Consider the following 14,707-nt stretch of genomic DNA (forward strand, 5'->3'; position numbering starts at 1 on the left):
CTCAAATTACCCTAAAAAGTGAATTACTATCTCAAATAAAAGGTTCAGTTGTAGTACTTAGGAATCGAATTCACAGAGAGATAGGGAACCTAATAAATCTAATCAGATTTGTTAAGCTATGTTGTTTAATGTTTTAAATGTAAAGTTGCAGGTTTGTGAACAAGTGAATGTTCGATTAATTGATTGGGGTTTTGGTACATAAATGAAAATAGCGAGACTTAGGGTTTTTATTCAGAAAATAAAAGATTATAATCCTACAGATGCCTAATAACTAGTATGCATGATATTATAGAGCTCAAGACTTAATAATAAACCATTAGGCTTTCGCTTTGTCTATTGACCAGTGTCGATCGATTATCCTATAGGAATACCGATCGATACACTTGTTGAAACGTCGACCAATTATTCGATTGGAATATCGATCGACGCTCTTGGTCAAGCGTTAATGTGCAGATTGAATATGCTCACTAAGCTTCCTAGCTGAGCTCTCGCCTACTCTAGCAATCTTAGCTCAGTTAGGATGGATTCAAGGTGAGATGCAAGCTATCGCTTATGTCTACAATTTCTAGGGAAAATTCTTGGTAGCTAGTCTAGAAACATGCATTAATGACAATCCTAAAGATGAATATCACAACTTAGCAATATATAGTTGGGGCTAATCCCTCATAACCTATTTAAACCCTAAATCTAACAACAGAACTACTCAGACATGGTCAAGCAATTCATAACAGCAATAAAGTATAAAAACTGCATAGATAAATAGATAGATATCAATGGAGTTCCAATCACAAATCTCTTTGGATCTTCTCTCCAATCTACTAAAAATCCTAGAAAACTTTTGTTGTAAAATCAGTAAAACAAGAAAGCACACTTTGCCTCTAACATGTTGGCAAAGCTTATATAATTAGGTTAAAACTCGTCAGGGGTAATCTTGTAAATAGGTGAAGACTTGGGCTCTATGTCTGCTGAGACCAAACGGGATTTCTGCGCGCTTCGCTGTCGATCAATGTCAAGATGTGAACATCGATCGATTATTTTTCTTAAGTGTCGACCGATGGTCGTGCTCGATGATCATCTCGGGTGCTTACTCCAAAAATCTCCAAAATGCTCCAAAATCATCATTTTTCTCCAAATCACTCATGATCCTATAAATATGCTAAATAGACACTATAATATAATAATTAATAGTTAAAACACTTATAAACCATGGGTAAAAGTGGGTAAAATACATGGTCCATCACCCGTCTCTATTAATAAGAAGAACAATTAGAAGCAAATCAAAACTGAGAACAGTAATATCTATAGATTAAGAAAAAACAAATATTTTGAGGAAAAAAATAGTATAACTAAGAGATATCTACAATGGGAAGGCTACCAACTACTAATGCTACATCGAGAGCAAAAGATCCGGTAGTGTATAAGGTGACATATCTAGGAGGAACCTGAAACCAAAAGGAGTGAACCAATCTCTTCTGGTGTCAATGGTTTACATCCTCTGTTTCTTAGTTCTCCATATGGGGACCGTGAGTCTTAGGCTCTTCCTTGACAAATCACCTGAGACAAAGTGAACAACGGGAAATTTCATGTTTGTCCAAAACCTGCTCTAGATCATTAAGCAGAGACAATGATGTTGGTAACTCTATAAGTCTAGAGAAAGAAGTCATTCAACATGATGGCAGCAATGAGAGAATGTAAGAGATGAGTCACCTAAAAACTGTTACTAGTAAATCAAACTGATTTTTCAATGGTTGAATATGATGGTTGTTGCACGATTAGATGTTGGACTTCATGTTAGCGATCATTTTTTTGTGATGAAGAGTTTTAGTTAGGTCCAAATCTGCAATTGTTCTAGTGACGAAGCTATTAGCGATAATCTATTCAACAACTCAAATACACATGATTTCTCACATCAAACAACAAAAATAAGATCATAAGCAAATGATAAAAGTATTAAAAATATAATGAGCTGATAGATAAATAGATACATACTTGGATTAGATAAATTAAGATCTTAGGCTTAAGTTGTGCAGTACATGGTGTATTTCTTGGTATTTGTGTTGAGCTTCCTCTTTCTTCTTCGTTGTGTATCCAACCACTGTATCAGCAGCCGCTGCTGATTTCTTTTCCTATTTCCGTTAAATACTCAAATTTCTCTAAACTTTGTTACCTGCAGTGTCTCTAGCTTCAAGAGCTTTGTGTAAGTGTAGTCTTTTTCTCTTGCACTCTTTTTTTGAACATCATCTTGCATCGTATTTAGCTCTCTTTTAGTGAGTCCCACAAATATTCGATAAGATTATAGAAAGAGATATCATTGCAGCCATCTTATACTAATGCTACAAACTATAAACAAACACTTGATTGACTCTTGGTTTACCAATTTCTTGTTGCAAGGTTTCAGGTTTTTCTCGTAGTCAACCTTGCGCTTTTTAGCCTCAACAATATGCGGTTCTTTGTCCAGAGTTATTGTGAAATTCAAGTATTATATTCAGTTTAAGAACATTTAAACTGAGATAAAGTACGTACAACATTTGTCAAGAATTTCCATTGTATCCAGAAGCTTTTCCAGCTTGTTTATCCATACAAATTTAAAGTTAGTATGCCTTCAAAGATGAGCCTAAGGTACAAAATAACTTTGAAGGTGAGAAAGAAACACTCACAGCAGCAACATATTTGTTCATGGGAATCTTTTTCTTGAAAGTCTCTCGTAAATCTTCACTTCAGATCTTAAAAACTTGTGATGGAAACCTTGAATCAAGCTTGACTGCAATTTTAGACGTTGTGGCTTTTAGGCTCATTAAAGTAGGCACACATAGAATCAATCAAAAGAAAAATGTATAAATCAAGTTTATAAGTACCTTCTCGTCAAGTAGAACCATGTCGACTCCAATTAGGTCGCATCCTTTAATATTGCGAGCCTCCCAGAAACGAATCAGCGGTGTAACCACAACAACCTTACATCGTCCACCCATCAATCGGAAAGGAGGATTCAAGAATTAGCCATAACTAGAAGCTAAGTTTGAATTTGTTTTGTGAAATTGGAAAATGCAGAAACTATAAATTTTCTTTGCAGCAAGAAGCCGATATATACATCGTTGACTCTTTACAGAGAAGGTGGAGCATCTCAACTGAAGAGTACTTAGTGGGTGATATTGTTTATATGATACATGGAAACGGAAACGGGTACGTGGAAGCGTAAGCGCATAAGCGAGGTTTTAAAAAAAATTAGGAAACGGGTACGAGTTGGAAGCGTATATCCATATATCTATATATACATATATATATATATATATATATATATGAAATATAAAAAATAGGACTAAAAATTATATGATTTAAATTTAAAATAAAGCATTTATTCTTTTATAAATAATTTTGAAATGATTTCATATTAAAACTGTAAAAAATACACATAAATTAAGTTTAAAATAGATTATTATATCAATTATTTTAATACTTCATAAATAATTGACCCAGTATATTTGAATATAGCTATATCTTTAATAAAAATCTCAGTTCATCAAGATAATTTATAGTATTAATTTTAATGTTTGTATATTTTTATTCCCTCTATTTCATTACTATTAAAATTTGGATTATATATCAATTAAAAACTATGATTTTATATTTTCATCGATTTATGACATTGTGTTAAGAAAAACGGAATCGTGACTCCAAAACATAATCGTAAGCTTCCAAAATGTTTTAAAAGAGTATATTTTAGAACAGTTTTGGAAGCGAGATTCTGTAAGCTTCCACAAGGTTTTGATTCTGATTTCGAAGCGGGAAGTGGACATTCGTTGAAGCTTCCGTATAACCTAGGATTGATTGTATGTCATTTATAATGAGTTATACCGTCAAAGCCAGAAGGAGTGAGAAAGAAGAAGAGCTGTCGACCGTTGTACACAACATTATCATCTCTTAGGTTTCCGAATGTGGCTGTCCGGCGAGCTTGCATATTGAGCTAATGGGTCAAATAAAATTAGAAAGTTTGGATAAATAAAATAGATTTATCAGCCTACTAAACAAATAGATGACTTTAGGTGCTTTAATTATAATGTAACATGTGTCATAAAAAAAACCCGAAAGAGAGAGAAAAGTCTATTTTATAGGTATATAGATATGTACAAACCCCTCTGTTCGAAAACGCGGACTAGGCGGCCGCCTGTCCAGCGAGTACATGCTTGGCGGTCAACTACCTGGGCGGATTGACCCTAATCGATGATAAAATCAGATTTATAAAAAAAAAAAGATTTTTGTTCAGTTTTGTGTTAAAATCATGTGTATTTTAGTTGGATCTATGAAAATTTGAATTATAAAGTGATGAAATCGTGTGTTAATGAGTGTAAAAAAAGCTGGAAAAATGGAGTCGTCGTGTTGCAGTATTAGGTTAAGAAAGAAGATGATTGCGAAAATACGTTTTTGTCCTTCTTTAAATGAAAACATTAAAAGAATAGACAAAAGGGTTTATAAAGGTCGAACCCGAGTACACACAACATTTGAAATGCAATCATCACTTGAGCCAACGTAACTTATTATTGTACATAGTTTACATATATAATATTTATAGATATATATACACGTAAAAGCTTAGAAACTAGACCCTGATTAATCAGTGAGTAGTTCGCTAGGTTCATGTCAACCGTCCGACTAATGCCTAGCATAGTTTCGAATAGGGATATAAACTATAAAGTCTAATGAAAAATTTAAAAAAAAAACAAAGAAAGAGAATTATTGAATGGTGTGATTGTGGTAAAAGCCACGAATCATGGATCTCTACAGTCAATTACTCATTCAATTTCTCTTGGAGCTATTTGTCTACCGCCAAACTCATTTAATGTATAGTTTTATTTTATTATTCTCCCTTTGGTTCTTTCTTACTGTAGTTTTATATTTATAACGGAAAATTACAACTTTTTCACTAGAAGATTGGATTCCGTTCACAGGTTATTGTTAAAAATACTTTTCAAGAAATTGAAAATGTGATAGCCGATATGAACCTTTAAACATTAACCTTTTTCAACAATACATTGTTTACATTCTCTTTTGGTATATACGCAGCATTCCACGTGTTTTTAACAATATAGAGAATGTGCATGAATGAGAAGAAAAGGCAGATCATAGTAATTTACAATAAAGGTCAATGACCTCACTTTGTGTGTAGATCTATATAGTTGTTCATGTCTGATTATGTTTTTCTTCCCAAGCCATAAAGGTCTTATCTGTGGGTTCAATAAAGATGGCGACTTCGTTAAATTAATTTTAATTTTCTTAAATGAATATTTATTTGGATTTTGTTATTCTTGATACCACGTCAAAACAACGTGTTACTTCTCTTATAAAACAATTGTAATTTTTAATGCTACGTGAAATGATATATTGTATGCAAAACAGTGTTTTGGTGTTTAAAATATGAGTAATCAATCGTAAACAATTTATGATAGTATTATGCTTTTGAGAATAATTTATTACTTTTAAAAATATGTCTGAAATAATATATGGTTGATAGATCAGCCCTCTAAAAGAGATTACATTCAATAAAAGTTTCATCAAATGTTGAATTCATTAAATATTTTTTTTTTCCATATGATTTTCACCTTAGTCTGTAACTCGAGGTATACTTTGAAAATTAACCTCCATCATTAAAGTGTTCTATTGGTCCATATTAAATCTCTATGTCATTTTTTATTGTTTATCGTTCTGTTAATCTATTTTTTTTCTCACATTCATTATAATAAATTGGTATCAAGTATTCCATCAATAAAGTACTCTATTGATCCTTGTCAAGATGATTGTGTTGGTAAATCAACAGGGTCCTTGGGCATTGTTGCCAAGAAAGAAGGTTGAACATGTTACATATGAAATGGAGGTTAGTGAAAAAATGACCTATTCAACAGTTTTTGTTGAGTTTGACAGATGAAATCAACATCAAAATTTATGGTGTTGATACTGCAACTAGTTTGTAGTCAAAGTTAGAGATTCTATGCATGATTAAGTTTCTATATAAGAAGTCACTACTGAAAAAAACGTCTTTCGCTATTTGCTATGAGAATGCAAAAAGGTACACAACTTCAGGATCACAATAACAATTAAGTTCCATAATGTTGGATATGCATAATATTGATGTCAAGGTGGAGAATGAGGATGCATCACTGATTTTGTCGGCATCACTCCCAAACTCATATGAGAACTTTTTTCAGTCACTCATAGGAAGCAAGGATACAATGAGTTTGGAGGAAGTCGGGTCGGCACTTCAGAGTAGGGAACTGCATCACAAAACATCATGTTCTGGTACAGATGACCAAGCTTTGGGTTATTTGTTAATGGTAGAAAGAAATTTGAGAAAGATAAGAGGTTGAAAGACAAAAAGTTAGTTATAAAGGTATCTAGGCAGACATTTTAATTACTGCAAAGAATGAGGGCATTAGAAGTCTGATTGTCCTAAGAAGAAGAAGCAATCTGGTTGCGCTGCGGTAGTAGTGAATGAAGCTAAATCGGATGAATATATTGCTTTAGTTTTTCATGGAAAAACACACCATAAAGATGTATGGATTCTGGATATATGAGTGTGTTATCATATGTGTCCAAGGGGGAATGATTCTTAGAGTATGAGGAAGTGTTTGATGGCAAGATTAAGATGACGAGTGATTTTGCTTGCAGTATTGTTGGAATTGTATCTATAAAGCTTAGGACACATGATGATATAGTCTGCATATTGATTGAAGTCAGATATGTTCCATTGATGTCCACGAAACATCTCAGTTCGTCCCAGGTGGAGAATGTGGGGAATGGATTTTCAATGTCTACATGGATTCAAATGTAGTTATGAGAGGTTTAATTCATGGTACTATGTATTTTCTGGAGCGTTCTATAGTTTCAGGTTCAACAAAGTTGCATCTCCACATATTCACAATGAGGAAATGACAAACATTGGCATATCAGGCTTGTCATATGGATGAGCGTGGGATGCAGATTTTGTCGAAGTGAGATCTTGTTTGTGGTTATAAGACCAAGAGTCTTGAATTCTGTGAGTACTGTGTGTTTGAGAAGTTACACAAAAAGAAGTTTCCTAAGGCTGTTCATAAGATAAAAGACACATTGGATTACATTCATTCAGAGTGTTGGGATCCATCCAAGCTGGAGTTACTGAAGGGTCACATGTATTTTGTGTATAGAGATGGCAATCATGGATCTGGACAGCGGGCCTGACCCACTCGATGACTAACCCGCCGCGGTACGGGATAGGTGAACCTGTTTGACATCTCTATTTGTGTACATGATTGATGAATATTGAAGGAAGACTTGAATCACATTAATGAAGCAGAAAAGTGAAGCTTTCAATAACTTTAAAAGAGTGAAAAATACTGGTGGAGAATCAAACTCAGAAAAAGATAAAGAGGCTTCATACTGATACTGGTCGGGAATTCTGCTCACTAAAGTTAATTTTGTTTTGTAGGGATGCAAGGGTTGCTAGACATCATACACACATGTATACACCAAAGCAGAATGCTGCATGAGAGAGAATGAGCCAGCCATTGCTAGAGAAATCGAGGTGCATGATGTCTAATGTTGGTTAAGAGAAGAGGTTTCGGGCCGAAGCAGTGAAAACGACTTGTAATTTGATCAATTAGAGACCACACACATGCATCGATGTATAATACCTTAAGATGTGTGGTCATGTAGATATGCTGATTACTCCATTTTGAGAGTTTTTGGTTGCATAGTTTATCTTCATGTTGATGAAGGATAGCTAGAACCAAAAGCAAAAAAAAAAAAGTGGTTATGAGAAATGGAGATGGAGCCAAGGGATACATTTTCTGGTTTCCATCATAGAAACAAGTTGTAATGAGTAGGAACTTTGTGTTTGAAGAGTGTTTTATGCTCAAAATTTTAGTTGAGTCCATTTTAGAGCAGAGAATGAAGATTTTCACAAGTAGTTGAAGCTGCAGAAAATTCAGTCGGATTACCCAGGATCGACCGATCCATGTCAGGGATCGATTGATTTATGCTAGATGACACAAGATTGGGTGTTCGCAATGAACAGATTGATGATCAATGTCCGTTAACACATGATCGACCGATCTACATAATTAGATCGAGCTATCTACATAATTAGATCGATCGATCTATGTCCGACAAGCAGTATGTGTCTTCTAATTCTAGTAATCGATGTGTTGGGTTGGAATAATATAGTATTGCTAAGGCTAAACCAAAGAAAGTTGATGTCAGACCAGCACAAAGATACCATTTTGAGGATATGGTGGGTTATGCACTAATGTTGTAGAGGAAGTGATACTTACAAGCCATCCACTTAGAGAGAATTTATATCAAATTATGCGTTTGAGAAAAGGTTTGTTGCAATGGGAGATGAGATGATTTCATTGATAAGAATCATACATGGGATCTTATTAACCTACCATCTAGAAGAAATGTTGTAACTTGAAAGTGGATTTACAAAATTAAAAATGAACAATCACCGAAAGAGAGATTTAAGTATAAAACTCGAGTTTTGCTAAAGGTTTAAGTTAAAGAGAATGGGTGTACTACAATGAGATATTCTCATTTGTAGTCAGACACACTTATATCAGAGTGTTATTAAAAATATTAACACTTGAGTATTTAGAATTTGAGAAACTTGATGCGAAGACTGTTTTTCTTCATGGAGTTTTTGGAGGAGAGTTACATGACTCAGCCTGATAGTTTTCTTGTTCCCAGTAAGGAATATCATGTGTGCAAGTTGAAGAAGTCATTGTGGACTTAAGTAGTTTCCTAGAATTGGTACAAGAGGTTTGACAACTATATGGTCAAGTTGACTTACAAAAGGAGTTCATATGACTATTGTATTTACATGAGCAAGGTTGGGGATGATTCATATATATACATGGTGCTTTGTGTTGATGACATTATGATAGTTGGAAAAAAAGATGTGTGATGGTCAGAAGTTGAAAGAACTATGTAGTTTTGAGTTTGAAATGAATGATTTGGATAAGAAGATTTTAGGGATGAAAATCTTTAGGGATATGATGAAAAAGTTGTTTTTGTCACAAAAGGCATATATTTGAAAAGTTCTGAAAAATTCAGGATGCTAATGTTACGCCTATTGATAGTTTGTGTGCTGTGAACTTTCATCCTACCATGTATGGTGATATATCTGAAAAGAAAAATGAGTATATGTCGCGAGTTCATTATGCTAGCATTGTATAGAGTCTAATGTATGTTATGGTCTGTAAAATGTCAAATCTTGCACATGCAGTCGGTATTGTGAGCATGTTTATGGTTAAGCCATGAAATGAGCATTGGATAGTTTGAAAGAATTTCTAGTATTTTAAGGGTACATATGGTCTTATCTATAGTGGCGAGATTCCGGACTTGGTTACAAACTATTTTGATTATGATTATGCACGAAAATGTGAACTGCTTATATATTCATCTAAGGTGGTTTTATTGTGAGTTGGAAAACGATTCTTCAATCATCTATGACTTTTTCTACTCTATTAATAAAATACTATTTTCTATGGACCTAGTTCTAGTGTTACCACATTAAATTTATTTGTCATTTTTAATTTATTTTTTTCATCAACATAAATAGATTCTATACTCATGAAAATTCTGCAAATCAAACTGGTAACTCTACATCTACGTGAACGACAAAAAACGACTGTTTTCTGATACTTCGTACGAGACTATTCCCCGATATGTCATTCTTAATTAAAATGTTAATATGTTTCTTTTAACGCTAGTTATTATAGCATAAAGTATATTATACAAACCCAAAATCCTATAATTTTCTCACCAATGAACAAAAATTGCAAATAAAAATATTGGATTCGTGGTTGGAAATTGTGGACTATCACGTAGGTATATGATGCTTGTGATTCGTCATCGATATACATGTGCAAAGTAACAATGAAAATAAGAAGAAAACAATATGGAAAGGACCCAGAGCATGGGGTACGTTTTATAGTTTGAGAAAAAAAATAAATTATAAAGTGTTACTCCAGAGAAGTACTATTAGTATATCTATATATATATAAATATGTTTGCTTCACTCCTGTGAAGCCACATCAGAAAGTCGAGCTCTCTGAATGCGACACCTGTCCCTGTCTTCAAAACTCAGCGTTTTACTTATGTTAGAAGCTATTGGTAACACGTGTCGGTTTGAAATATCAAATTGTTCTTTCATCGATGATGTTATATTGTTATAGATGGGCTTTCATACCAAGAATTGCTTTAGACTTAAAAATATAGGCTGTGGGCTTCTAATACAAGGTTTGGGCTAAAGAGTATTGGTTAAGTGGGTGATTAGAGACTATCGAAGAACGGCCGTCTAGGGTTAACAATGGATCTCCGGCTGGGTTACGAGGGTTGGAAACCCAGGAAATCTCTGGTGGAAACCGCCTTCAGTGCCGGTTCGTGTGGCTTCTTACTTGCTTTCCAAAATCGGAAACGTTACAGATCTCATATGCATTCAATCATTCTCATTAACCTCCAAATTAACATTCATTGCATCCTATTTTCACACAGTCGGTGAATCTGCAATTATAAATAGGTTAGTTTTTATCCAGAAATTCACAATTCCATTCCTCACAATCATAATAACACAAAAACCTTACAAACACAATCGACATGGAACTGAGATCAATTGAAGAAACATCGTCGTCTCTGCAAGTCATGCCATCGAAGGTACGGGTTCTTCTTAGGAGATCAGTATAGGGATAGATTTTTTTCAGGAAAAAATGTTTTAAAATTTTGTAAAGTGATATATTTCTCTATACAAAAACAGAGATGGTAAAAGCTTGAAGGGGAAAAAAAGAAAAAAAGGTTAAGAATAAAATAGTTGTTAAAGAGAGAGAAAGACATAATCTTAGTTGTTTTCGAGTGAGGGGTGTGGAAGTAGAAAGCTGAAATGGGTGAGTTAAGATTTTAGTTCTAGATGAGAGAGTAATTGGAAGTTCTAAGATGCAGAAAATTCAGAGAAAGCTACATAAGCGTGGAGATGGAAAAATATTTATTGAATAGCAAACGACAGAGAAGTTACAGCTGTGCACAAATTACTTCTAAATTTTGTTGTTACTATGTTTAACCAAGAAACACACAAAAAGAAAGCAAAACGGACGATTATATAATGAAACAACTGAAAATCAGATTAAGCTTTCTAGGCTGCGTTATGCATCAAAAAGAAGTTGAATGTCAATCAACAACTCAGAGCCCAGTGCATATTCATCACCTTCGCTTTTTTTTTTTTGATCAAATTCATCACCTTTTCTAATTAGGATTATTAACATGAAAACAAATGTGTAAACAAATATTAAGGATCCTCAGAGTAAAAATGCTTACAGCGTTTCATCAATAAAAATCAGGTCTCAAAGATTTCATGCCATCATTGGATCCTTATAGAAACATGCAAAAAAAAAAAAGAAAAAAGAACGAATAGATATAAAATCTAGCAGGAGCTTATTGGATACGCATGATTCACATAGGCAAAGCGACTCAACGCCCCTGCTAAAATTTATCGCCTCTCAATCTAAGAAGCTATAAAAAATTCTACAGTATAACCACTCTTAAAAGCGAATCTAATCAAGGGAAAAAAAGATTATAAACATATATAAAAAAAAAAGTAAATTACAGAGCGAGAATCAGCTGAAAGTGTTTCTTATTTATACATTGGGATATGATGGAGCTAGGGTTTTGTGGCCGTAAATAGGCCTCACTTCTAAGTGATAGATTAATGGGTCTTTTAATTCATTATTGGGCTGCCTCAAAGAAAACCCATAATCTTTGTATAAGTCCAGTTATATTTTTTTTCTTCATGTCCGTGTTTCTATCGTCAAACAAAACAATAATATAATTCAACAGGATAGGATAGTGCATATGGGGGAAGGAAAGGACTAATAGTATTTTTTTTTTTGTTCAAAGGACTAATAGTATAAAAAGGCGATTCGTTGCTTTCCCTTTTGTTAACAAAAAAACAAAAAAACCTTTTTCCTCTCCACATCTTTTCATATCTGGGTCTTTATTTAATCTAATTATTACTAATTTAATATTTATATCTACTGATTGGGCTGTTAAAACAGTGCTTCCTTCTAATACCTCTATCTAGGCATGTTCATTCCGATTCCTGTCTGATTTCGGTTCATTTTTTTAGTTTTTTTTTTGGTATTTTGGTTTATAAAAATTAACTACCATATTGGATTCATATCTAATTTGGTTTGTTTCGGTTTATATACTATCGGTTTTCGGTTTATTTGGTTTTATACAAAAACAATATAACTATATTTATCCTAGATAAAAATTAGTTTATATGATTAGAAATCAGATTCATTTAAACATAAATATATATTCCTTACACTAACTTTAAAATATAATATTTTTTATTTTATAAATATATTTCTAGAACAAATATTTACCAATAAAAATCATGTTTTATTTAATTTGATGAAAATGAGAAAAACAAATAATTTTTAACTTAAAACAAAATACCAGATTAGTAGAATGGCTAAGTCGATTGAGAAAAATAGAAAACATAGTTATGCAACAATGGATCCAAATAATCAAAACAAAGACTTGCATGTATACCTTTGCTCTCTATACATAAAAATATGAATGTCAAAGACTAACCTCAACTTTAAAATTGTCCTTACTTTATTTTCGGCTAGAACTGATGTAATGCCACTTCAAAAAAAAAAGAATACTTAACTAATTATCAAAATATCATAGTTTATTTAGACTTTAAAAAAGTACATAATTTAACTACTATTTATATTTTTAACTAATAAAAATTAAAATAATTATTTATTCAAACTATTTCAATTATTTTCGAATATGCATCCCGCCCGTAGGGCGGGCCGACCCTAGTATATATATACAAAATTAAATTCCAAGAACTATTACTATTACTTAATAGGGAAGAGAAAAAGAATAGAAACAGAAGAAAAAAATGAATGGGAAATGAGAGAAAAGTAGAAAACAAAAGAGAATTGGGGGAATGAAGTCAAAACGGTGGTCCAAAAGACAATAGGAAGGACCATTGTAAATTTTCTAATTTATTGATATCAGAAAGTTAAACAAGATTCCATAAGAAAAAAAAGGAAACTAAGAACAATAATTATGCAATGGTCAAAGCTTAGCAGTTGGGCTTTTTAAATTTGGTCTAAACAAACCTGCATGGTAACAAAAAAAAGCGAGTAAGGTCAGAGGGTAGACGTAGTGCTGGGTTCGCGGATCAACCCGCCCTGACCCGCCCCCCCGCGGATCGAATCATTTTTTCGATTCAAAAACTCGATCCGCATAACCTGCAAACAAAATTTTTTATATCCGCACCCGCCCCGTCAAAACCCGCGGGTAATCCGCCAAACCCGCAGTTAATATTAATTATACCAAAAATAATTATTTTAATTAAAAATGATTATTTTGTAATTAAAAATAATTATTTTAATTTATATAATATTTTTTTTTAAATACTATTAAAAATATATATTTTTAATTAAAATTATATAAATATTTATTGTTTTTTATATATTTTACGATTTTTTTTTTTTTCAAATTTGCAGGTTAACGGGTACCCGCGACTCAAATTTGGCTGATCCGCAACCGCCCCGCTTAAAACAATTTTGACCCGCACCTACACCCGCGATTTAAAATTTTCAAATTGTTCGACCCGCATCCGCCCCGCGGCAGGTCAAACGGGGCGGGGCCCGCGGGCAATGATTCAAATTTCCAGCTCTAGGTAGACGACACTTAGGAGGTGTTATTGGTTTATATATTTTTATTGATTTAGAAATCCATATAGTATTTATAAATCCAAGTAAAATATACAAATTTTCAAATTTTCTCGGATTAGTATTTACAAATCCGGAGGTTTTCTTTCGGATTTGGGTCTTTGTATTTTTTACAAAGAAATCCATGCAAATTCATTCAAATACATTATGAAATCAAATCTATTAGTAAATCCGTATGATTGAATAACACTTGATTTGAATTAGAATTTATGAATCATTAAACGAATAACACTTGATTTGAATTAGAATTTATGAATCATTAAACGAATAACACATGATTTTAATACATATTTTAAAATCATAGAACCAATAACACTAGATTTAGTTTGGATTTTCAAATCCATCAAAATACACAAACCAATAACCCCCACTTATTATTCATTTGAGCAAATCCCAAATCTATAAAAGGTAAATATCCTGAGTTATAAGTTTTTCATTTTAATGAGTCCTTTTTCCAGCTAACAAAGGTACGGTTATTTGATTATTCATGGAAAGAGATTACTATTAATATCTAAGAATGTACAATGTTTCTTCACGCAAGTTGTATATATAGCCATGTGTAAATTTCTGGTACGTCGACATGCAATGATTCTCTTTAAACTATTACAGAAATTAAGATAATACTGAATAGGGTCAAGAGTCTAGTCTAATGTAACCAAAGTCATAGTGATTTTCGTATGATTAGATTACCATTTTTGTAGGTTATGTATATCCTTATAGCTAGGTCAAAAACACATGTCACCTCGCTCTTTGAATAAACCCACAAGTTTGTAAAGTAACAACATTCCAGCTGTTCATTTATACTATCTTTATTCTTTCTATTTTGCTAGTATTCATTGTCTAAATAAGTGACCAAAAATTGACTTTACGAGATTTACGAATCGTCAAATCATCACTAGTATATTGTCATGAACAATTCATAAAAAAGACAA

General features: G+C 32.9%; 1 long non-coding RNA gene and 2 other non-coding genes across 3 annotated transcripts; all 3 read right to left on the reverse strand.

Moving 5' to 3' along the window:
• Positions 1-10,150: 10,150 nt before the first annotated feature.
• Positions 10,151-10,734, reverse strand: LOC125579917. Its single transcript, XR_007317805.1, has 2 exons — positions 10,611-10,734; positions 10,151-10,530 (listed from the first exon to the last, which is right to left on the reverse strand). It is a non-coding gene; the product is annotated as an uncharacterized LOC125579917 (long non-coding RNA).
• A 401-nt stretch (positions 10,735-11,135) lies between these two features.
• Positions 11,136-11,228, reverse strand: LOC125589653. The gene has a single exon (XR_007325822.1). It is a non-coding gene; the product is annotated as a small nucleolar RNA snoR118 (small nucleolar RNA).
• An 83-nt stretch (positions 11,229-11,311) lies between these two features.
• On the reverse strand, positions 11,312-11,385 carry LOC125589601. Its single transcript, XR_007325772.1, has one exon. It is a non-coding gene; the product is annotated as a small nucleolar RNA R66 (small nucleolar RNA).
• Between the last annotated feature and the right edge of the window lie 3,322 nt (positions 11,386-14,707).

Source organism: Brassica napus, chromosome A2 (assembly GCF_020379485.1).
Source record: "Brassica napus cultivar Da-Ae chromosome A2, Da-Ae, whole genome shotgun sequence".
Taxonomy (NCBI): domain Eukaryota; kingdom Viridiplantae; phylum Streptophyta; class Magnoliopsida; order Brassicales; family Brassicaceae; genus Brassica; species Brassica napus.